The 26,863-nt window shown below is 43.4% G+C and overlaps 1 protein-coding gene across 3 annotated transcripts in view; it reads left to right on the top strand.

Moving 5' to 3' along the window:
• Nucleotides 1–953: 953 nt before the first annotated feature.
• LOC127006793 (uncharacterized) overlaps nucleotides 954–26,863 on the top strand; it is a 127,046-nt gene continuing 101,136 nt past the window's right edge. Inside the window, exons 1-2 of one of the 3 annotated variants that reach the window (XM_050877118.1) lie at nucleotides 954–1,035; nucleotides 1,347–1,460. The gene's annotated coding sequence lies outside the window, so the exon portion shown is untranslated. Of the gene's footprint in view, nucleotides 1,036–1,346; nucleotides 1,461–2,799; nucleotides 3,021–26,863 lie in introns of those variants that run through there. The other 2 variants (XM_050877117.1, XM_050877116.1) reach the window with 2 other exon arrangements.

Here is a 26,863-nt window from a genome sequence, read left to right as displayed (position 1 = left end):
ACAGAACGGAACCAAGCGATGATAGGTGAGAGGTGTAAAGACAGATTATTAGAGAAGGGATGATGGCTAGCCTTTGAAATGAGAGCTTCCGTGTTAATAGAGAATGTTTCGCTACTTAATTCATGCGAGGGATTAATATTATGCGTAGCTGTTGAACATTTAAGGTCGCATAATACTGGCATAGGATTAATCACTCTCTCGTCCTCCTCCTTCTCCTCCTCCTCCTCCTCTTTCCCCTCTTCCTCTTCATCATATCGCCATGTATTCTGCTACACTCTATGCACGTATTAATATTTCATACTCTCAAGCTTCCTAAATTTTCAGCCACGGACGTCAGCATATGCATTTTAACGATGTATTGATTATGGTATCTTTTTGCCTTTTTCTTGTCTCTTTTTTCTTCTTTTTCTTCTCTGGGGTTTAAAGAAGCAGCGTTTTTTAGGCCATTATTTTATGTTCGGTTCCTGGATATTCCTATGTCGTGAAATAAATTGTGGAGATAATCGCATTTTCAATATTAATGGTTTTTTTTTCTTACTCGCTCGACACATTCAGTATTTCACGCATTCCCAGAAACTAATTCACCACCACAGACGTCAGCGAATTCGTCAGCTCTGTATGATCGAACTATGCCACCACTGACGTCAGCGAAGGATACGCATTTTTAATAATAACCTTTTTTTTCTGTATTCGCTTAATATACACAATATTTCACGAATTCACAGCATATATTTCAACCCCACGGACGTCAGCGAGGGCAAATGAATAGAGAATATCCAGAATTTACGATAACAGACATCAAACGAAGGCAAGTAAGCAAAAAATATCTTAAATATGCAATCACGGACGCCAGAGAAAACAAGTCAACAGAGTATGTCCTTGAATTCGTATATCCCGAACGTCAGCGAATACAGAGAAGAGGTGAGCGAGCTTCTGCTGCTCACTCTCACTCTCAGGTGTTAGCGAGCACAGGTGTGACGGGGCCAAGCAAATATAACCTCTCACCTCCTTGACGTCACGTTCGCGAGACAAAAGGTAACAATACAAGTCTCCGGCACAACGGAATCCACCTTGGCAAACTTTATTAATATTTTCCAATTCTCTATCTCGTTTTTTTTTGTTTATGTTTTGAAGTGGGGTGCAGTTTCATCTTTTTTTTCATTCTTTTACTTTTATTTCCTTTGCCGGCCATTTGCTTATGATATTTCTTTTTATTTCATCATAGTTCTTATTGACATTTTTTTTAGCCATAGATTAGCTTAATGTTTTTTAGATATGGTATTATTCACGACTATTTTCTTTATTTATATATATTTTCTTGTTTTCTCGTCTTTTTGTATCAGCAGGGAGGTCATAGGAGGAAGAAAAGGAGGAGGATGAGAATGAGGATGAGGATGACAAGGAGTAGGAGGAGGACAAGGACGTGGAGGAGGAAGAAGAGCAAGAGGAGAAGCATAAAGGTAATTCCACGAGGAGTCATGATCCACCTAAGCCTGTCTTTGCGCGCTGATCCTCCCTCTATAACCAAACGTTCATTCAGGTCGCACACATTTACAGTTCAAAACGTTTCTTAACCTTTTCAAGCCAAACGCATACATAGGAATACCCCCCCCAAAAAAAGCTTAAAGCCGTATTATTATTAAGCTTTGTTCAGGTTGTATGTAAATGTATGTTGTATGGAAATGATTTGTCAACTGGAAAAAAAAAATCAGTTGATGGAGAGGAGGTAACCTGGAAAAAAAGAAGAATGAGGAGGAGAGAGAGAGAGAAGTAGGATGAGGGAGAAGAAGGAAAGGAGGAGAGAGATGAGGAGGCAAGGGAGGAGGGGGAGGGGAGGAGTATCTATTATTAAGCGTTGTTCTGGTCGGATGTAAATATATGTTAAACTCGTGGGATTTATGTTTCAAATAAAGTTCGATATTAAAGGAAAACCATGCGGAACAGGATCATGCGACCAGCGAAATGTATCGAAGCTGCATAATACGGACTCACTGAACGCGGCCGGTAATGACAGGGCACACACACACACACACACATACACACACATGCACATAATACACCTAAATAGACAGATAGATAGAAAGATAGATAGATAGAAAGATAGAGAGAGAGATCGATACATATGTCTATACATACATACATACATACATACATACATTATTGTGACACGACTGAAATTTTGCCATAGAAAATAATTAAACTGAAAACAAAATTCTATTACAAAATACATAAAAAGGACACCAATGGAGGGGAGGTTATATGGAGGAAGAGGAGGAGGAGGAGGAGGAGGAGGGAGAAGAGAGGGAGGAGGAAAGAGACGAGGAGGAGGGAGAGAGAAAGGAGGAGGAGGAAAAGGACGAGAAAGAGGAGAGAGTTTAGGAGGGAAGGAAGAGAAAGGAGTATGGGCTGAGGTAGAGGAAGAGGAAGAAGAAGGGGAGGGGGAGGAGGAGGAGGAGGAGGAGGAGGAGGAGGAGGAGGAGACACTAGGATAAGGGAGAAGAAAGGGCAGGAGGAGAGAGAGGAGTGGAAGAGGAGGAAAAAGAGGAGGCGGGAGGGGAGAGAAAAGGAGGATGGGAAGAGGAGGAGGTGGAGGAGGAGGATCAGGAAGAGGCGATGGAGGAGAGAGAAAGTGGAGAAGGAGCAAATTCAGAAGGAGGAGGAGGAGGAGGGGAGAGGGAAGAAAAAAAGAGGATGGGTCGTAGGGGAGTAGGAGGAGGAGGAGGAGGAGGCAGCCAAAGGTAAAGGTAGGATAAGGAGCGAGGGACGAGCCAGTCAGCCAGGCATGTGCAGGTTGGAGCTCCGAGCCTCAGTCTGGGCCAAGCCGCGGTGGAGGGAGGACGTGTTTCGTTTTCATTGCGCCTCCTTTCTTCGCCCCGCCCTTCACGCTAGCAAGACCTCCTCCCTCTCGCTTTTTCCCACCCGCAGTTACCGTGCAATCAGTGACCCACTAAGCACCGAGCCTCGAAATACCACGCTGCTATTAAGAAAAGAAAGCAGACGAAAAAAAGTTCCTGTAAGTTGTAAGTATTTTTGGTTGTATTTTCTTTCTTTCATTTTTTTCAAGCTTTAGATTTTTTCCTCTTTTCTTTATGGCTTCCGACTGTCCTTAATTAGCCAGGTGAATGTACAGGTGCCAGGTGGACTATTTCAGGTACATACACTATTAATAATTTCTTTTCACTCTCAACTTTTTTTTTTTACCGAAGAATGACTATCGGACACTAAAAATATGAGTCTCGCACCTCACCCATCCGTTCCTAAGCCCTTTTCTTCTTTTAATAGCTGCCGAGTGTCCTTAATTAGTGAGGTGAAAGTACAGGTGCCAGGTAGACTAACTCAGGTACACACTAACAAAATTATCATACTCTTCTGTTACCGAGGGAAGGCTCTTTTCTTCTTACTTAATTAGCCGAGACACAGGTGCAAGGTTGACTAATGTATGTGCACAAGAATCAAAAGAACAGGTCCCAGGTGGAAAAATTTAGGTTCACAATCCTCTTCTCTGTTACCGAAGAATAGATATCGCGCACTAATACCTCGAGTCTCGTGGCTTCCTCACACGTTCCAGCTTCCCTTTCTTCTTTTAATTACTGTACTGCGCTTCCTAAATTAGTCAGGTAAAACTACAGGTGACAGGTAGACTAACTCAGGTAACTTATCATCAACACTATCGCATTCTTCTCTTGTTATCGAGGAAAGGCCCTCGTGTTTCTACTTCATCAACAGAAAGTACAGCTTGACTAATTCAAGTGCACAACAGTCGAAAGAAATGGTGCTCGGTGGACTACTTCAGGTACACAATATCAACACCATCATCCTCTTATCTTGTTACCGAGGATAGCTATCGGGCCCTAAAACCTTGAGTCTCATACCGCTCCCACACGTTCCTGCGTCCCTTTACACTCCTCCAGGTCTGGCTTACGTGACTTCATTCCGTGGCTCACCTCAAAAGCGGGATTCATGCTGATTCTTCACGTTAAAATCTCGTCTTTTCATAATTCTTTTCCACTGCGGCGCAAGACTTCCGTGCCCGAGGATGTAATAAGTGTCTCCTTCGTGGCCGTTCCTCAGAGTCAGGTGTTCATTTGCCTACCTCGCTCACCTGCCTCACCTGCGTCTTGCTCCTGAATCACCGGCCTACGACTTTGTACCCAGACACGATTGCTTGAGCTCCTGCGTGCCTCCTCACCTGCTTACCTACCTGCTTACCCAGCCGTCTGTTCCCTCGTTACCTAAATCATCATCATAAAGGCATAATATTTCACCTGTTCCTGACAAAGTTGTATCCCCTACCTACCTACATAAATACCTATCTACCTATATATTTACCTACCAATCTACATACTTACCTATCTACCTGCTACTTTCCTGCTTAACTATTTGATACTTCATTGCCCAAACTGTCCCTCTACCCTCTCAAGCTATCTACTTATCTTCCTACTGTCTCCCTGCCTTCCACCTGCTGTCTCGTTGTCCGATACCTCGCTATTACATGCATAATACATCACTATCCTGTTCCTGAATAAGCTGTGTTTCTCTGCTTTTCCCACCTACCTACACATTATTCTACCTACCTAAATAACTATCTATGTACCTAATCTTCCTACCTGCTGTCTCGTTGTCCGATACCTCGCTATTACATGCATAATATATCACCTTCTTGTTCCTGAATAAGCCGTGTTTCTCTGCTTTTCCTACCTACCTACACATTATTTTACCTACCTAAATAACTATCTGTTTACCTAATCTTCCTATCTGATGCCTCGTTGTCCGATACTTCACAATTATACGTATAATACCTCACCCTTCCCTGAATAAGCCGCGTTTCCCTGCTCTACCTACCTACATATTCTAGCTATCTACCTGCCTAACTATACATCTACCTGTCTGTCTGCCTTCCTGCCCGGTACCTCGTTGTCCAATACTTCACGCCATTACATACCTCATCATCCTTCCTTTTAAAGCCGCCGTTTCTTCGTTTTTTCCACCCCTACACAATATTTTTTAGCCCCCACCTGTCTGTCTGCCTTCCTGCCCGGTACCTCGTTGTCCAATACTTCACCATTACACGTACAATACCTCATCCTTCCCTTAATAATCCGTGCTTCTCTGCGTTTCCTGCCTACCTACATATCATTTTAGCCCCCTACATGCCTACCTACATATCTACCTGTCTACCTGTCTTCCTGCCTGGTGTCAAGTCGTCCAATACTTCACCATTACACGCATAATACCTCACCCTTACCTGCCTAATACCTTGCAGCCGTGAGCGCTTCCTACCCTTGATTTATACTGATGAGCTCAAACGTGAAATTGAACCCGGTCTTGCCTCCTGCTCCTTCTCTCTCTCTCTCTCTCCCTCCCTCTCTCTCCCCCTGCATCCAGTCGCACGCATTGATAAGCAAAACAAATAGAGCTCCTCGGAGATTAAAGGGAGGCTATACACGAAAATACCACGACCCTCTGACACACATATCTTGGGCGAGCTTTTCATTTGGCCTTCCCTAGCGTTGGGTTGGCCGGGGCGAGAGGAAAAAATGAGAGGAGAGAAAATGCCTCGAGGGTAGTGGTTGTGATGGTATTGGAGGAATCTTTCATTTCTCTATCTATATTGCATGCCTGAGAGAGAGAGAGAGAGAGAGAGAGAGAGAGAGAGAGAGAGAGAGAGAGAGAGAGAGAGAGAGAGAGAGAGAGAGCACAGACAGACAGACAGACAGGCAGACAGACAGAGCTAAAAATACATACACAGAAACGTTTAAGAACTCGATAGAACAAATAAAGAGAAACCACACACACACACACACACACACACACACACACACACAGATACCTCCCACACACACAGACAAACCCCCACCACCCACACACATAGCCCCCCCCCCCCCTCTCCCCCTTTTCCCACCCTCACCACCACCAACACACACGCCAACACAAAGGCAGTCAAAGGCGGGAGGGAAAGGACTCGCGCTCTACACCAAAAGGCTTTCCCCCGCCGAGCCAAACAACACACTTATCGCTTCCTCCCCGGCTGGACGGAGGCTGAGAGAGGAGCAACTGATCGTGTGTCTGTACATCGCTCGATTCACGTGAATAATTTACCCGCGGAAAAAAAGTCACGGGCGAGAAAGAGAGAGTGAGAGAGAGTGGGAGCGAGAGCGAGAGAGAGAGAGAGAGAGAGAGAGAGAGAGAGAGACACTATCAGACAGACAAAGCATGCTCACACACACACACACACACACACACACACACACACACACACACACACACACACATGCACAGAAGAAAAAGGCAGACATGCATACAAATCGTGCCACAAATGGAGAAAAAGAAGAGAAAAGAGAGAGAGAGAGAGAGAGAGAGAGAGAGAGAGAGAGAGAGAGAGAGAGAGAGAGAGAGAGAGAGAGAGAGAGAGAGAGAGAGAGAGAGAGAGAGAGAGACGGCGGGCGGCTTACCACATATCTCCCGGTGTTCTCATTTTAACATCGGAGTCACGTTTCTGTCCAGTCTCAAAGGAAGAGAATTCATAAGATCCCGCTAAAAAGAATAAATATGAGCAGTTTGAGGGAGTGCGTGAGGGCGTGCGTGGGTGACCGGGGGCGTGACTGATGGAAGGCGGAGACGGACGGGCAGCCGGGCCAAAGGAACCGGAATCAAAGCGGCGGAAAAAAAAAACTGTAATATTAGGATGGATTTGTTTGGTGTTGTGGTGTGTGATGGTGATGGTTGGTGGACTGAACATGCTCGCTCATTCGTATTTCGTTTCTCTTTTGTCTCCTATTTTTTTTTTACCTTTTTTTTCTTCGTGTCCTGCTGTCTCTTTTCGTTTTTCTTATTTTTTCGTCTTTCCTTCGTTTTTTTCTTTTTATTCCATCTATTTTTCTTTTGTCTATTTTCCTTCCTTCTTTTGCCTCCTATTACTTTTACCTCTCTTTCTTTGTGTCCTGCTGTCTCTCTTCGCTTTTCTTCCGTTTTTCTCTCTCCTTTCCTTCATTCTTTCTTTTTACTTTATCTTTATTTCTTGCTCTTCCTTCCTTCTTTATTTCCATTTTTTTCTTTCTTTTTGTCTGGCATTCTTTTACCTTTCCATTTTTTATTTATTTCCTACTATATTTCTTTCATTTTTCTCATTCTTCCTTTCTTTCCTTTCCTCCATATTTGTCTCTTTTTCTTTCCTTCTGCTTCTCTTGGCTTTCTTTTTTATCTTTCTTTATTGCTCTCTCTTACTTTCCTTTCTTGCCTTGCCAATCGCTATTTCTTTCTGTCGTCTGGCATTCTTTTTATTTATCTTTTTTCTTTTTTCCTTTCCTTTCTTTCCTTGCCACACACACTCCCTCAATATTGCAGCATCGTTTCCCCGTTCTTCTCTGGCCCTCCTATATGATATCTTTCCTCTCTTCTCTCTCTCCCCCGTGTTGAGTGAGGTCCCCGTTTTCCATCTCTTTGCTCTCCCATTCGATATAGGCCCATTCCCTTTACTCACTCTCTCTCTCTCTCTCTCTCTCTCTCTCTCTCTCTCTCTCTCTCTCTCTCTCTCTCTCTCTCTCTCTCTCTCTCTCTCTCTCTCTCTCTCTCTCTCTCTCTCTCTCTCTCTCTCTCTCTCTCTCTCTCTCTCTCTCTCTCTCTCTCTCTCTCTCTCTCTCTCTCTCTCAAGGTTGTTTCTCTTCTGTTTGCCTCTTCCGCGAACAAAGCCTCTTTCTTCCCTCTTTCCACCTCTCCCCCTTTCCATCTCTCCACCTCTCTCTCCTCCACTCGCAGCGGTCCAGGAGAGAGAAGAGAGCGGAGAGAGTTATTTCCTTCAATCTGACGTCAATGGATGGACGCTGTTCCCGCGGACTGCAATCTTGCCATTAATGGACCAATGCACCTTCGATAACTAACTTATACATCAAAACAAACACGCAGAATGCAGACAGATTTTCATATATATAACTTCACAATACATTCGAAGGTACAACGAGGTTTTCTCTCTATCTTTCTATCTATCTCTACTTATCTCTGTTTATCTATCTATTTATCTACTGATCTACCTATCTCTCTATCTATGGTCATGCCTAAAGAATTGAACGAATACAGTTTCCAAAATTGAGAGTTTCCAAGAAATGTCGATGTAGAAACACTAACGAGTTATATGTCAAACAATTTTCTTCCTTTACCTAATGTATACATATATCAATGACCTGTCTACACTTGCTAAGCTTTTTGACGAGTAGAAATGTGTCCAATCAAAAAGTCGGAATCAAGAACTAAAGCATCTTTCAGTATTAAAACAAGCGACAAACGAAAGGTGAAGCGTATTTTTATCAACTAACATATAAATATAACAACGTCGAAATCGAAAAATAAAGAATCATACGAAAACTAAAGAATCTTTCAATAATAAAAGTCAGTCCCCGGAAAACAAGCAACAAACGAAAGGCGAAGCGTATTTTATCAACTATCATATATATAACAACGTCGATATCAAAACATTAAAGAATCATACGACGAAAGCATAAACCCGATAAATTAAATTGAGAACAAAATACAAATAACCGATATCGCAGAGGGAGGGAGGGAGGGAGGACACTGACACAGGCTTGCTTCGAATAAGACTTGAAATAGCAAACAATTTACAAAATCCATTAACACGATGACAGCTCGGCAAAAATGTGGAATAATCTAAAAGCCGCTCTCTCTCTCTCTCTCTCTCTCTCTCTCTCTCTCTCTCTCTCTCTCTCTCTCTCTCTCTCTCTCTCTCTCTCTCTCTCTCTCTCTCTTACGCACACACTTGCTTCTCCTCGTTCTTTTTCCTTTCATCTTGTTTCCCATTCTTACTGTCTCTTAGTTTGGTCTAGTCTTCTCTCTCTCTCTCTCTCTCTCTCTCTCTCTCTCTCTCTCTCTCTCTCTCTCTCTCTCTCTCTCTCTCTCTCTCTCTCTCTCTGTACAGCTACAACCTTCTCCGTTGACACATAGACGTAGGAGAGTGAGAGATGGCGGGAGGGATACTGGGAGGAATGGAAGGAGAGAGGGAGGGAGAGAGGGAGAGACTGTGATAGGGAGGGAAGGGGAAGGGAAGTGGTCAGAGAGGAAAGTAAATAATTATAGCAGGTGGAGCGGATAAGCAAACAGAGGAACGACGCAAATTGACAGAGAGAACGAAAGGAGACAGGAGGAAGGAGGAAAGAAAGGAAGGCGAAGGGAAGAAGGGACGGAAGGGGAAAAGGGACTGAGATTAGAGTAGGTTGGGGATGAGGATGAGGATGAGGATGAGGAAAGGAGAAAGGAGGGCAGAAGAAAGGAAAAGGGAGGAAAGAAGGGAAAGGCGAAGGAAAGGATGGGAAGGAAAGGGGAATAGGGGAACTAATGGTCAGGATTTAGATTGGAGTAGGTTGAGGAGGTTGAGGAGGAGGAGGAGGAGGAGAGATGAGGAAAAGAAAAAGGAAAAGGGAGGAAAGAAGGAAAGAGGAAGGGAATGAGGGAAGGAATGGGATAGGGGGAGTGATGGTCAGGATGGAGATTAGAGTAGGTTGACGAGAAGGTTGAGGAGGAGGAGGAGGAGGAGGAAGAGGAGGAGGAGAGAGAGAGAGAGAGAGAGAGAGAGAGAGAGAGAGAGAGAGAGAGAGAGAGAGAGAGAGAGAGAGAGAGAGAGAGAGAGAGAGAGAGAGAGAGAGAGGCGATGAAAAGCGATGAGGAAGGAGGGAAAAAGGTTGGCCTGGTACTCTTTCATCCATCCATCTCATCTATTTCACGTTTTTCTTCCCGTTAAGCCTAATTCCGGGGCGGGGACTCGGGGTAAGGGCGAAAAAAAAAAAAGAGGTCAATGGGATACTTTTTTTGAACCCTCCTCCTCTATTCACCTACTCGCTCCCACATCTAGATTACTTAATTTTATATATATTTGTTATTTTTTTATATGGTCAAAACTATTTCCATTCACCTCTGCGCCCCACATCAAGATTATTTCATTTTTAAATATATTTTTTTTACGATGGTCAAGCTCTTCTCCATTCAGTTTCTTGGCAAACATTCAGATTATTTCATTTTATATATCTTTTATTTTTTTATGGTCAACCCCTCGTCCATTCACCTCCTTTCGCCCCACATCGGATTATTTCATTCTATAGCTTTGTGTTTTTAATAGTCTAACTCTCCCCCATTAACCTCCTCGCCCCTCATTCGGATTATCTCATTCTATATATTTGTCTTTTTTTTATGGTCGAGCTCTCTTCCATTCACCTTCTCGGCCCACATCCGGATTATCTATTTAATTCTATATATATTCGTTTCTTTTTCTCGATGGTCAAACCCTTCTCTATTCAACTTCTCTCGCCCTATATTCGAGTGATTTAATTCGCTGTATATATATATTTTTTATTTCGATGGGAGACGAAATTAAATCCTTGAAAATAAATATCACATCTCGTCTCTCATATCGTTTCACAGTCTCACTCATGTTAAACCCAGGTGATAATGATGATGATGATCGTTTCTATCTACAGGGAAAAGAAGCAAAGCAAAAGTTGCAACATAACCGGAAATTGGACTCCAGCAACCTTTGAGAGTTCATTCACTCCAATATGAAATAAAAAGAAGACAAAAGCTGCAAAAAAACAAACCCAAAAAACAAGCATCACTTTAACATTTACATAATTTCCTGGATCAAGATTAGGTTGCGGAGGAGGAGGAAGTAGGGATTTCTATGACAATGAATTATTAATGGATGTTTTAGTTCGTAGTTGAAATATGTTTTGAAAAGGTCATGGAAAAATATACGGGTGTCAAATTAGTCATGTATACTACTATGGTGTTTATTTCTCTCTCTCTCTCTCTCTCTCTCTCTCTCTCTCTCTCTCTCTCTCTCTCTCTCTCTCTCACACACACACACACACACACACACACACACACACACACACACACACTCTCAGACCCCCCTACCCCCACATGCACACACACTCACACACCGCCTCAAACCCACTTCTCCGCCATCATCGCTCCTCTCCTGTCTCCACAACTCTCTCCTTCCCCCTCTCTCGAATGCCATAACACTCTCCCTGTCCCTCTTCGCTCCCTTCCCACCCTCCCTCGCCTAGTTTCCATCAGGGGGTCAATTTCCTCAGTAGTTCCGACCGAGACGCTCCCCTCATCTCAGCCTCAAGCGAGCATCCCCTTCACCAGAGACTCCTTCAGAAACTTATTGCCAAAGGGGAGATGAGAAAGGGCTGAAGGTTTGAGTCAAGTTGGACGGATGGCAAAAATGTGTATACAGAGCAAGAGGGAGTGTGAGAAAGAGAGATAGTGGAGAGAGAGAGAGAGAGAGAGAGAGAGAGAGAGAGAGAGAGAGAGAGAGAGAGAGAGAGAGAGAGAGAGAGAGAGAGAGTATTGTCGTTAGTAGAGATCGTTATCTTAATTATAGTGCATGATAATCTCCCTCCCTCCCTCCCTCCCTCCCCGGTCGCTGGTATTCATATTATGTTTTTTTCCTAACAAAGAGAGCGTAGTAGTGTATTTTGAGAGTGAAAAATATGATAAACTATGTAAAAGCTTGATTATTTTGATGACCTGAGATACATATACATTAGGAAATACAATATAAATAATTAGTGATGGAAATAAGATAAGCCTATTAAACTGAATGAAAAATATGATAAATGCCTAAATATTTTGATAACCAGAGACACATACGCAAGAGGAGATACAAACAAAATGAATTAGAAATAGGAAATACAATATGCCTTGAAAAATCGATGAAAAAAATGAAAATAAAAAGAAACATGATAACAGCTTCACCATAACTATAACAAAAAGGAAGAACAAGAAAAACGCTGAAGAAGGAGAGCACCATAAATTGAATCTCCCGTACCCACGCACACTAACTCGTCGACTCTCTCTCTCTATTTCCCCTTCTGCCTCTCACCTTTCTCCCTTCCCTCTCTTCTCTTATCCTCCCTCCCACTCTCCCTCGCACCCTCATCCTCCCGCGCCTCATACCAAACTCAGCAGGAACTTTCAGGCTGAGACTAGCGTGACGGAGGAGCAGCAAGAGTTTAAATTCCTCGCCCGACGAATATATGATGAGGATGTGACAGAGGGAGCATAAAGCAGCGGAGGTCGGGTAGTGAAATGCAGCAAGCCAGGACCGTAGATTTTCTGACCGAGGTGGTAGGCGGTGCGGTGCGGCGAGGGGACTGCTGCGCGCGGATGAGAACTCCAATCCATCGATTTGCCGACTTAGCTTAACAACGCACGGTAATTGATGGATGGCATGAGTCAGAGTGGTGTGTGTGGGGAGGGGAACGAGGGCGGATAGGTGGGTGTGGGAAAATTGGCGGGTATGTGAATCGGGTACGTGTGTGTGCGTCCGCGGTAGATATCAGATATTTTGCCTGACCCAAATACGTACATATGCATTCCAATACGGCCTCCCACTCTCATTCTCTTCCTTTTTTCTCTCTCTGACACACACACACACACACACACACACACACACACACACACGCTCACATTAATACGTGCATAAATTAACATTAGGATCACGTTCTTCGCCATTATTACCGAATACCAATTATGATTTTAAGGACACGGCTATAACTTTTCCGAACCTCCCCTTTCCTGTCGTAGCTTTGCAGAAATTACCGGCGCCGGAGTCAACGTAATTATCCTACACATTTGGCATTGTCGGGAAGCGCTGTACTTGTTGGTCCTATTATAGCGGTACCCTAAATTTAATCATGTTCTGTCAGTTCTCGGAATGATTTTGAATTATGTTGTTGTGGGGGGAATACGCTTCATGGGTTGGCTTTGTTATCTTTTTGTGTTGTACTGTGTTGTGTTGCTACGTTGTATGAGTGTGTCTGTACCTGCGTGTCTGCTTGTGGGCTAGTTTTGTCATGTTTCAGTACTTTGCTGTGTGTTGTGTTGTTACTTTGAGAGCATGTGTCTTTGCCTGCGTGTCTGCTAGTCTAAACGTCTCTGTGTGATTGTGTACTTCTTCCAGGTCACGTTTTAAGGACATATATACTACATTAAATTTGCCGCCCGCACTAATTTTCTATCATAAACGTGTCACAAATCTCCATAAAAATATCTCTTTCATTACGCACATGACAATATACGGTGCTTACGGTCATACATAACGCACACACCTCTCGCAATATCACCCCACTTTGCGCTTAACTGTTTCGCCATTACGACACAACACAAACGTCATATATTCCGCCACACCTCAACTTACGAGAAAACGAGTTGGTCTGTCTCCCTTGACAAATGCACCACCAACACTAACAGTAACACCACCACCACCACCACCACTCTCCCACCCCTCACTAATACACTGCTACAATACGTTTCAACAGGAGAACGACATTTGCCCATCACACAATATGACCACCCGGGCTTTGCAATGTACACGCCAAACATGACCAATGAATAATAGCCGGTTACTCCCCTGGTGATATAGCACACCTAACTCTCTCTCCTTCTCCCTCTCCCTCTCCCTCTCTCTCTCTCTCTCTCTCTCTCTCTCTCTCTCTCTCTCTCTCTCTCTCTCACACACACACACGCACATACATCACCATTGGTAACACTAATATTCCACATCACTACAACTGCCACCTCCCACTTACCTTCCCCGATCCACCCTACCAAGTCCTCCTCACTTGGTTACTCGCTCTACATCCATCTACGTCCTTCCCTCCTCCCTCTTCCCTAACCTTCGCCCACTTCTCTCTCTCTCCTCCCCTACCTCGGTCCACTTCTCTCCCTCTTTATCCTACTCTTTCCACTTCCCATTCGCGCTTCCCTATCCCCACCCACTTCTCTCCTTCCTTCCCCTACCTCGATCCACTTCTCTCCCTCTTTATCCTACTCTTTCCACTTCCCATTCGCGCTTCCCTATCCCCACCCACTTCTCTCCTTCCTTCCCCTACCTCGGTCCACTACCCCTCCTCTCCCTCCTCCTCTTCTTCCCCCTCCCCCTCTCCTCATCCAGGTGTAGACGCCCACTTTAATTGGACTGGACGCTGCCGCAAGTAATTAATTAAAGTGAGAGACTTGTTTCCTCTTACCTGGCAGCTGCCCATTACGCTGACCACCTGACCACGCACATACATCGACATACAAGTCCCCCCTTCCCCCTACAGACACATATACAGAACTTACTCTTCCCCCCTACCACATATACACAGATACAGACACACGCACACACACGCTCACACAAATCCAATACTCACACGACCCATGTTACTCGCTGTGACACGTTCCTCTGCCCCCAGTTTCCATCCATTCCCCTCACCTTATTCCATTTATATTTCCTCTTCCCACCCTCCCTACCCCTGCTCCCCTTTTCCCTTCCTTCCTCTCCCTTCTCGTATATATCCTACCTTCTCTCCCCTTTCCGCTCCCATACTCCTCCTCTTATCTCGCCTTCACCAGCTTTTCCCTCCTCTCCCTCTTCCTCTTTTTTTTATTTCCTTTCCCCTCATACTCTTGGGTATTACGTTTTCACTCTTTACGTTGAGTCACACACACACACACACACACACACACACACACACACACACATTCGCCCTCCTCTTTCTATCTTTCTGCCCATTATTTTTCAGCATTCACGGTTTACAATCTCCAACAACAATAGGAAACATGCGTTGTACAATACTCCTTATATTTTCGGCCTCGTTTTTATTTCAATCCTTCCAACGTTTCCAGCAATTCGAAACCACTTTCCTGCTGCTCCTATCCCCACCTCCTCCTCCTCCTCCTCCTCCTCTTTATCCTTACCCTCCTTCTCCCGGCGTTTGCTCCATAATTTTTGCTTCCGCGGTAAAATACGGTAATGGTGAGAACTGCGCGAATCACCAGTTTTCCGTGACTCCAATTTATCTAAGTGCCCCCAGCAAGCGACTGAAAAACGAGGTAGCGGGAAGGACATATCGGAGCGGGGTTAAACATGCGTCACCTCGGATCTGGCTGACCGTCACACCGCGTTCTGTGCCTCATCTCTGTAAAGCAGGTATCTCTCTCTCTCTCTCTTTCACGACCTCACATCACATCATGTATCCTATCCTCTTCCTCCCTCCCTCCCTCCCTTCTCCCCTGCTGGCCCTAATGATAGCTAACGAGACGTGTTCCTTCCCTCCCTCCCCTCATTTCCCATCTCTCTCTCTCTCTCTCTCTCTCTCTCTCTCTCTCTCTCTCTCTCTCTCTCTCTCTCTCTCTCTCTCTCTCTCGTCCTTCCTTCTTCCCTCCCTTCTATCCCCTCTCTCTTTCCTCCCTCCCGGTCGTCCGTCAGGCATGGGATCGTGACATGAGACGGGCGGAGTTTGTCAGACGAGATCATAACTTTTTGAGCGAGTGTCGGTGGCCGGTCACTTTGGTCTCGGCGAGGAGTGGCGACGAGAACGAGCCGGGTGAGCTAACGAATGAGCGGGAAGTCAGGCGGAATAGGAATGGCTTTAAAATGACCAGAAATCAAGGGTGAAAGAGGGGCAGTGAGAGGAGGAGCGACGGGGAAGTGGAGGAGCAAGGGAAAAGTGTGGGATTGTTCAGAGAGAATGGGAAGATTGACGATTGGGTGACCTCGGCCCCAGGAGATTTACGCGGTGACATATACGTTGGATGTGGCAAAAATACCGCAATAGCAAACCTTATAGACATGTTCAAATAAAAAAAACGAAAGTTGAAATGCATAGAAATAGGTAAACGGATAATTTTTGACTTCTTTGTTCTTGAAAATACCCTTGTGCCACATTTAAAAGCGATATACTAAATATGATAACTTTCATCTAATATCTAATACATTTGAAAGACGGTGCCATGAAAAGGAAGAGTACCATCATGTAAAAACATTCTAATTACTACTTAAAATATATATTTCCAACGTCTCTGTATTCAAATATTCTCGAAAACTAGATGTAAAACGATGTATAAGAGATCAATCCCCAACTACATCTGAAATGCATTTTATGACGAGGATTACTAAAAAAGTAAGACTGGATAAATATTTTCTAGTTAATGGTGATTAAGATATCCCTTTACAATATTCAGATACGATGTACCTTAAAAATCCCCTGAGAAAGATCTTTACGGTAGCCGGGTAGAGGAGGGGTGACGCAACCTTCCATGACGCGCCGAGGAAGGATGAGATGACGCTGATTCCCTCAACTGATTGGATGGAGCCAACGGAGCAGAAGATTTTATCGTCGCCCGCAAACGCGGCAGCGGACCCCCGAGGCGCCGCCGCTTCCCGTCTTTGTGGCGATATCACAGATGACTTCAGGTGGATGTGCTCAGGTGTGTTCAACGCCTACAGAATGATTTAAACGGTTTCTGTGGATCTTTAGTTGAGTTTAACGTTAGCTGTTTGATCTAGTTATTTATATGAATGTTTGTAAGTTAGTATGCGGTCTACAGATGAATGCATCGCAAATAGATTTAAAGGGCTAAGACTGATGAAGCGTGTGCATACTGCATCACAGGCAGAGTCGCGTATTTCAGAGGAAGCTTCGTAGGAAAAAAAAACTAGCTCACGTACACCTCCTTTACCTGGAACATTAAAAACATCTTTGGTGCTTAATTAAGAGTCAGAAGAAAGTCTTTTTTTCTGGTTCGTAAACAAAAAAGCGTGATGAAAGACGCATTTAAGAGCCCATTTTTGGAGGAAAGAAATCTGATAGCCAAGTAATTACAGCTTTTTATACAAATAAAACGCCAGCGACCAGACTTCAACATCACGAAGCGAACAAATAAAACATTTATAGAGAAAAAATAATGAACATGGACTACAGATTAAAATATATAACTAAACTAAACTTTTAATTATATATAAAAGTATTGAAAACGTACCATATTTTATTTATCATAGTTATCGCAGGCAATCAAATATGTAAAGCAAAATGAAAAAGAGAAACAAAGCAAAGCTATTTTTCCCGGCGTGTTTTTGGCTCCCACGGCCAGTCCTCGCCCTATGCATTGCTTATATTCACTCATTTCCTCCCTCGTCCTCCCCGTTTCCGGCAGCTCGTGTGTATGTAAAGGTCCGCTCTTCGTGTATATTGCTTCATTTTTTCGCTCTCACTCCTGTCCTCTTTCCCCTTGTCCATATTTTAATCTTATAATCCTGTCTCTTTTTAATTTTCACTCATTTTACGCTCTCTCCACTTTTCCCCGTCTCATTTAACTCCTTTTTATTTCGCCCTTGCCCTCTCCCTTCTCCCTCCCCGCTCCCTTTCATTGCTTCGCCTCCGTTTTCTTTTCTAGCGACGATGCGGTTAAAAGGAGCCACAATGGTAAAGAACAACCCCTCGCTCCTTCCTTCCTTCCCTTCGCTTCCTCATTACGAAGCGGGGGAGAGCGAGGTCCTGCAACACATCAACACCAGCGGCTTATTTCCAAGAAGACTAATTTTCCGGCGTTCATCAAATATTCATGCCCCCGATAAAGGGCTTCATATCCCCCTCAATACAGCCCTCAGTCGGTTTTCAATACAGACTTTCAAATTGGTGGAACTTGACGGAGGAGACTGAAATAGCGTTATGAATGTCTAATATTTAACGTATACTCGTATTTGGCTTGTACGAATGTAATGTGATATTCAGCGCTGTTAATATGCCACTATCCCGTTTTAATTATGCACGAAAAAAAAAGAAAAAGAATTACAACATATCATTAGAGTAGAAGCGAAGTGACTCCTCTCATTATATGTCCACACAAACATATATGAACATTGCGACATTTTTTTGTGTTTATTGAAAGCCCCCCTCTCCCCCTCTTTTAACATGTCCTCACAAACACATATAAACATTATGATAATTGTATTTGATATTTGTTTGTCTTTCCATGGAAACCACCGACGCCGACCTTTCACATTTTCACGTTCTCATTGAGGTGAACAGATTATGACGCCATTTAAATTCATATAAAGGAGAAAACGCGATCAGTAACTCGTTGAATAAATAATCGCTTTGAAAGGTTGGACAGCGCTGCCTCTCTTCTTTTAACTCGTACAATAAATCAAAGTAGCATCATTTCTTCACGACTTGTAAAATTTTCCTCTATAAAACACACACAATCACCATGATAAAACACCCCACGCCAAAACACACGTAACAATATAGACAGTGTTTGTGCATGTGTGTGTGTGTGTGTGTGTGTGTGTGTGTGTGTGAGAGAGAGAGAGAGTGAGTGTGAGTGAGAGAAACAGAGAGCGTGTGGTGTGACCCGATGTGATAAATATATAAAGAACACACACACACACACACACACACACACACACACACACACACACACACACACACACATACACACACACATACACTAAAGGTACAGTCACACAACAAAAATAACAGAACGGCTTATCTCTGCACTACAAACGCTGCGGACTTAAAGCATGAACCCGTGGCAGTATCTATTCTTTCCCTCACCATTTAAGCCGCAATAAATGTAAGTGCAGCGGCGGTGAACGGACTGCAGGACAACTCGGTTAAAAAGTTCCTGCTGCAGAGCGTGTGTATATTTCATCACCTCCCACCAACTCCCCCCCACACGCAGAGATACACTGACGTAACCAGACACAGACACCTTTAAGACCTTTCCTTTCACTCCTACTCTTCACAAACTAATAGAAAATACCGATACAGTCACAAACACCTACAGGATCTTTCCTCTAACTACCCCTCGGCAACATATAATCACATTCAAATACTCAGAAACACACGCAAACAAAAATATACTGATACAAACACCTACGAGATCTTTCCTCTCACTCCTACTAAAGCAACATTCATTCACATACATATACCCCCCACACAGACATAAACAATGATATACAGACACAAACATCTCAAAATATTTCCTCTCACTCCTCAGAAAAACATATATTCACTTATAAATACCCACATATAAATATACAGACTCAAATACCTATATCTTTCCTACTCTCTCCTACTCAGCAAAGCAGATATTCACTTACAAATATCCACATACAAATATACACCCCCAAATACCTATAATATCTTTCCTACTCTCCTACTCAGCAAAACATATATTCACTTACAAATACCCATCTACAAATATACAGACCCAAATAACTATAATATCTTTCCTACTCTCTAATACTCAGCAAAACAGATATTCACTAACAAATACCCACATACAGATATACAGACACGGACAGGGACAGAGACACAGACACACAGGGACAACACAGACGCATGTACTACACCCCCGTCAGACACTCTCCCACATACCTCTTTTCCTTTCTTTTTTTCTTTCTCTCACTCACTCGTTCACTCACTCATAAAACACACACTTTCTCCTCCTCCTCTTTTTTACTTTACCGTGTCTTTATTTTTTACTTTCTCTTTTTCTCTCTCTCTCCCTCACTCATTCACACAAAAAGAATCACACTTTCTCTTCCTCGTTTTTCCCTTTACTGTTCCCCCTTTTTTTTCACTCTTTGGGTCTTTTAGTTTGGTCTAGTCTAGTCTAGCCTCTCTCTCTCTCTCTCTCTCTCTCTCTCTCTCTCTCTCTCTCTCTCTCTCTCTCTCTCTCTCTCTCTCTCTCTCTCTCTCTCTCTCTCTCTCTCTCTCTCTCTCTCGCATACTCATTTTCTCGTTCTTTCTTCAATTATCACCAGTTTCATATATCCAGCTTCGTTAATTGACCTACTTCCCCCCCTTCCCTCTCTCTCTCTCTCTCTCTCTCTCTCTCTCTCTCTCTCTCTCTCTCTCTCTCTCTCTCTCTCTCTCTCTCTCTCTCTCTCTCTCGTTGCAAAGCCGTGAAAAGCTTCATTCAGTTTACGCGTTTAATACATAAGGCAAAAAATCGCGGCGTGGGATGTAGCAGAGAGCCGATTCAGCGCCCCAAGCTCCTCAGTATTTTTATAGCTCTACGCCGAGTGGAAAATTACGACTCCATCCGTGTCGGAGCAGCTCAGTGACGAATCCTTAATAACCTTTTGAAAGGGACTCGATTCTCCTTTTACGTCCAGTCCTACTCTCGCACTCCCACTCTCTCTCTCTCTCTCTCTCTCTCTCTCTCTCTCTCTCTCTCTCTCTCTCTCTCTCTCTCTCTCTCTCTCTCTCTCTCACGGTGACACTGTAGCCAGGTCAATGTCACTCGGGTCACAGAAAGGTGGAAAAAATGGAGCAATCTGCAGCGACGATCCGGTAATGTAATCGGAAACGTGTCAGAGAAAGAGAAAGAAATAAGATGCACGCACAATTGGACCTGAAAAATGCGCGATATGGACTGATGATCTAGTGAAGTAAAGAGGTAAAGCGGCAAAGAAACTGAAACGAACAGATCAGACCAGAGAAATGGGCGGTAGGGAGTGGCAATCTAGCGTGGTAATGTAATCGGTAAAGCAGCAAAGAAAGAGAAGGAAATAAGATGCATACGCGATTCGAGCGGAAAAGTGAGCGATATGGACTGATGATCTGGTGAGGTAATGAGGTAAGGCGGCAAAAAACAGAAACAAAGGAGACGCATAGACGATCGGACCTGAAGAGAGAGCGATGTAGACGGCTGATTTAGTGGGGAAATGCAATAGACACGGTAAAAAAAAAAAAAAAACGTATACACGACTGGACCTGAAGAGAGAGCGATATAGACGGATGATCTAGTGAGGTAATGCAATAGACACACGGTAAAAAAAACAAAAATCAACGCATACACGACTGGACCTGAAGAGAGAGCGATATAGACGGACGATCTAATGAGGCTTGTAATCCAATCGACACACGGTAAAAACAAAAACACAACCCATTCACGACGGGACCTGCAGAGAGAGCGATAAGGACTGAACAATATCGTGAGGTAATGAGGAAAAGCGCTAAAGCAACACAAAATTAATGAGACGCATAGACGGTTGTATCAGAAAAGGGAGCGATAGGGAATCATAATCTAATGTGATCGGAAACACGGAAAACAAACGGAAACAAATAAGATAAATACACGAAGGAATCAGAGAAGTGAGCGATGAGGACGGATAATCTGGTAATGTGCTGAGGGAGATGACAAAGAGCGCGAGACAAATTATACATATACACAATTACGTGATTAAAAAAAGTCAAGATAGGATTTGACTTAATGATATGATACGCGGCAAAAGAAAAAGTTGACTAAATATAAATGATGATCTATGCAGAAGATTAATATCGTTCAAGGTTATAAAATGCTATGAAATACACGAGACATAACGAAAAAAGACAATGCGTAAAATGCTATCAAATACATGACATTTATAAAGAAAAAATGACATTACGAAACTAAACACCATAATACGAACATAATACCTTGGCTTATAAAATGACACAGACGACAAATAATATCAATGACCTGAAATATCTGCAAATAGATATACAGATCATAACTTAATATCATCCAATAAAACTACCAGAGCGAAAAAAACACAATAAACTATCGCTATGTTGATTACAGCAAATTCGTTGATGAAAGCAAATACTAATATCATGAAAGCTAAATAAACGTTCACGAAAAATTAACAACAAAAATCAAAAACAAAAACAAAAACACTTCAATAAATCCACGAATGACAGCACAACATGACCTGATGGTATTGACAGGGGAAGGGGGAGGAAGGTGGAGGAGGGGAGGGAGGGGAGGGGAGGAGGGGAGGAAAGGGGATGGAAGGGGGGAAGGAGCGCAAAGGGTGGAGGAAGGGGATGGAAGGGGAGAAAGAGGGAGAGGGCACGGGGGAAGGGTGAGGGAAATGGAGGAAAGGGGGTGGGAAGGGGTGGAAGGTTGGAAGGGGGAGGGAAGAGGTGGAAAGTTGCATGGGGTAGGGAAGGGAAGGGAAGAAAGGGGAGGGAAGGAGGGAGAGGAAATGGAAAAAGAGGGGAAGGGGTGATAGGGGGAGGGGAAGGTGAGGGAAGGGGTGCAAATGGGAGGCGAAGGCGAGGGAAGGGGTGCATAGGGGAGGGGAAGGTGAGGGAAGAGGTGCAAATGGGAGGGGAAGGTGAGGGAAGGGGTGCAAAGGGGAGGGGAAGGCGAGGGAAGGGGTGCAAATGGGAGGGGAAGGTAAAGGAAGGGGTGCAAAGGAGATGGGCAGGTAAGGGAAGGGGTACAAATGGGAGGGGAAGGTAAGGGAAGGGCTGCAAAGGAAATGGGGGAAGGGGATGAGAGGGGAAGGGAGAGGTAGAGGGGGGATGAGGGAGGGTGGGAGGGGGGAAGCGGAGCGAGATGTAACAAGCGCATAAACACAAGATAAACACCAACACACGCTGATACATGAACAGATAACTCTCGACAGGCTAGCCTTTGATGGACGGCTTTAGCGTGATTTTGTCAAGGCTGTGATGATGGCGGTGGTGTTGAGCGGCGGCGGTGGTGGTGGTGGGGATGGTGGAGGTGGTAGTGATGGTGGTGGTGGAGCAATATTGACGGTGATGAAAGTAGAGGAGGAGGAAGAGATTATTCAGTGGTGTTAGTGGTGGTGATGATGATGGTGATGATTGTGGTGGTAGGGGCTGTGGTGGTGATGGAGATGATAATGGTAATGATTATGGTATTGATTTTCGTGGATTAGTTAGTAGAAATCAGTATTGACAGTTCACATATTAGTAGTGGTAGCGATGTTAATACGAATGGCAGTGATGGGGGTGGCGGTAGTGTCGGAGGGCAGTGGTAGTAGCTGCGTTGACATGGACCCAATTATCAGCATACCGCAGGGTCGCTTTGCAGGCTCTCGTATCATTGAAAAAAAGGCCTGAACTTCACAAGCAATCAAAAAGCAGCTGACGGACATTAAATACAAAACATCACACGCTTCCTGCTCAGAGGGGAGGCGGGAGGACGGTCGGGAGAGAGGAGAGAGAGAGAGAGAGAGAGAGAGAGAGAGAGAGAGAGAGAGAGAGAGAGAGAGAGAGAGAGAGAGAGAGAGAGAGAGAGAGTGACAATAGTATCTATATAGGGAGAGAGAGAGAGAGAGAGAGAGAGAGAGAGAGAGAGAGAGAGAGAGAGAGAGAGAGAGAGAGAGAGAGAGAGAGAGAGAGAGAGAGAGAGAGAGAGAGAGAGAGAGAGAGAGAGAGAGAGAGAGAGAGAGAGAGAGAGAGAGAGAGAGAGAGAGAGAGAGAGAGAGAGAGAGAGAGAGAGAGAAAGGGGTGCAAGAGAGAGGAAGGACGGAAAAGACAGCGAACCAGATTAGGGGAAAAAGAGAGGGTTGAGAGAGAGGAGTGAGGGTCAGGGGATAAACTCGATCCGTTGACGCTGGGAATGGCTGGCTGGCTGGCTGGCGGCGCTAATTCTCGCTGACTCATTAATAACCTTTTATATTACGGATCACGCACACCCTAGCAACCTATCCCTACGTACCTTCCTTCACCCACCTACCCACACACACCTACACATCCACGCCCGAGAGCTACCATACCCACCCATTCACCTACCTGCGTTACACCTGACAACACCAACGCTACTCCACAGATACTCCTTCCACAGAAACGTAGATATATTCAAGAAAGAAATGTCAAGTCTTAAAGGTCACGATGTTTTTCTTCCTTTGCAATCTTCTGAATTACATACCACCTCATATATATGGACCCAGGCAGGAGGAATCAGTGATCTTTTAAAAGGTAATCTTTTGAATCACATACATTCACATCATACACCCCCACCTACACCTATAAACCAACCCCCCACACACACACGATAATCTGCACAAACCACTCTCATGTGCATACGGACACAGGTAGAATTAAGGCTCTGTCCTCGATAACATCATAAAACACACAATCTGACCACGAGCCGCCCACACACACACACACTCAACCTGTACAGACCCTTCTGCCGCACACACAAGTACGTACGATAATCAAATTCGGCGTCATTGGAGGCCCCAGGAAAGGTCACGGGTGCTCCTCCTGCTCCGTCTTCGATATTAAGCTTAAAAAAAAACGAGGTATAAGCAAACATCACTTTATACGGGTAAGCGGGGCCACACGGAGAGAGAGACCGGCGCAGTGTAAAGATGATAAGCGATCCACACTCAAGTTAAGTCACGCTCGCCACATAAACTTGCCGCGTCTTCCACCGCCTCGCCCTTACTAAACTTGCGCCCCCGAAGTCCTTGAGGCCCGCGTACCCGCCCTACCCAAGCTTCGGCTCTTAAACCCCACCTAAGCCTACGTTCTTTGGTCTCGTATATCATGTCTCATTACAGTAAAGAGTACAGCTCAAGGGCAAAAATAAATTAAATCAAAAAGCTTAAAGATTCTAAAACTAAAAAGCTGAAGGGTTCTATTACTTCACATTCTATTGATTATAATGTTTGATTAAGACGCAATATGGTACAACAGCGAACACTAGATTATATATATATATATATATATATATATATATATATATATATATATATATATATATATATATATATATATATATTTCCTGGGTCTTCCTGTTGGTCCTTTAGCTTGATGCTGCCATCTGTAGTATTTGGCTGGGTACTATTGACTGTTCATTCTCATGACGAGGCCAAACCATCTTAATTGACTTCTTTCTACAAACTCCAATATGGGCTCTGTCGCCAACTCTCTTCTAATTACTTCATTTCGTATTCAATCGCATTTTGTTACACCTTTTATTAATCTTAACACTCTCATCTCTGCTGCTTGTATCTTGCTCTTCAGCTTTTTAGTCAATGTCCAGGTTTCGGATCCATAGGTTAACACTGCTCTTAATATGGTTTTGTAAATTGTAGTTTTTACCTTCTTTGGTATAACTTTCTCTCTCATCAGTGGATATAATATTCTTAAGTTATTTGTGTACTTTTGTATCCTATTTGTAATTTTTTTCCATTTGGCATTTTTCATCGACCTTGACTCCCAGATATTTAAATTCTTCCACTAGTTTTAGTATTTCACCATCTAGCCGTATTTCTATTTCTTCTTTTCGTCTTGCTACCATCATATATATATATATATATATATATATATATATATATATATATATATATATATATATATATATATATATATATATATATATATATATATATATATATATATATATATATATATATATATATATATATATATATATATATATATATATATATATATATATATATATATATATATATATATATATATATATATATATATATATATATATATATATATATATATATATATATATATTATACGTTCAATACAAAGTGTCGAACCTAAGTTTTGCATTCTCTAAGAGACCTATCGTTTATTTTTTTTTCAACACTTTTTCTCAATAGCTTTTACCGTATTACATGTTGAGTGGAAAGTGTCCAACCTTATGTCTGCATACCCAAAGAGGCACTTTTCTTTATAGGTTCTTCCTCATTCCACGTTAACTAGAATGTATGGGAAGGCCTGTCGTTTTTTTTTCAGCACTTTTTCTTTACAGCATCTTCCTCATTTCATATTAACTAAAACGTGTCCAAAACCTTATTCCTGCACACGAAAGAAATCTGTCGTCTATTTTTTCCAACACTTTTTCTTTACAGTTTCTTCCTCATTTCAAATTAAATAGAACGTGTCCAACCTCATTCCTGTACACATGAGACTTAGGTTAGGGGAGGTTAGGTGAGGTTATGTTAGGTTTCCGACATGTTTTGTTTATAGTTTCTTCCTCATATCATATTAACTAGAACGTGTCCAACCTCATTCTTTTACACGAAAGCGTCCTGTCGTTTCCTCTTTCATCGCCTTCCCTTTACCCTCGACAGTTCCCCCCCTCGTTCCCTCCCTCCCCATTAACCAGAACCTCCTTCTCTTCTTACTCGAGGAGAGCGCTATAACACTTCATGCCGGCGCTGTGTGTTCCTTCTTCGGCCTTCTCATTACGCCCTCAACACACGGCGAGAGAGGAAACGCGGGAAAAAGGGGAAAAAAAGGGGAATAGGGTCGAGTGCCTATCAGATTGAAAAGCTTCTGGAGTCTAAGAGAAAGGGAAGAGGTAAGAGGGAAGGATGAAAAGGAAATGAGAGGAGAAAGAGGGAAAGTAATGAGTAGAAAGTAAATTAGAGAGGAGTGAGGGAGTGGATGAAGGTGCTGAGATGAAATAGAAAGGGCAGATAGGAGAGGAGAGTGCGGAGGAGAGGAAAGTAAGGAAGATATGGTTAAAAAAAAGAAAAATGGGAAGAGTTAATGAATAGAAACGAAAGGGAGGTGGTTGTAAGAGTAGAGGAAGGCGCAGAGATGAAAGAGAAGGATGGGCAAGTAAGAGAGAAGAGTAAGACAGCGATGAAAGGAAAGGCATAAAAGAAAAAAAGGGATGAGAAGAGAGGGAGAATGATGGGTAGAAACGAAAGTGAAGTGGGATTAAGAGAGGAGCGGAGCGGAGATGAAAGAGTAAGAACAAATGAGAAGAGAGTAAGGAAGTGATGAAAGGAGGAGGCATAAAAGAAGAAGGGATTAAATATAAGAAAAATAATAAGTAGAAACGAGAGTGAAGTGGGATTAAGAGAGAGGGGCGGCGATGCAAGGCGAGGAGATGTAGGTACAGAATATAGTAAAATGGAAGAGAATATGTGAGGATGGAGAGGGAAGAAGAGGAAGGAGAGGACACTTGTACTTCCCTCACCGTGCTTCTCAAGGCCTCCTGCTCACAAGGCTTACAGAAGGGTGCTCGTGTGTCAACCGGAAAGGGAAGGAAATTAAGTCATATATTCCTTTACCACGGTTAGTTCTACACCTGGAGAACTGTTGAGTGTGTGTTTGTGTTTGTGTGTTTGTGTGCGTGAGTGTCTGTTTCTGCCCTTGATCTTCCCCTTGATCTCTCTCTTTCTCTTTCCTCCCGTCCTCATCAAAGCGTCGTTAAGTGTTAATCTAATGAAATAAAGAAGAGTTGACGCTTCAGTGCTCCTCGGGAAGGGCTGGAAAACGCCGCGACTACA

The sequence above is a fragment of the Eriocheir sinensis genome, chromosome 33 (assembly GCF_024679095.1).
Source record: "Eriocheir sinensis breed Jianghai 21 chromosome 33, ASM2467909v1, whole genome shotgun sequence".
NCBI lineage: Eukaryota > Metazoa > Arthropoda > Malacostraca > Decapoda > Varunidae > Eriocheir > Eriocheir sinensis.
This window is presented reverse-complemented; position numbering and strand designations above follow the sequence as displayed.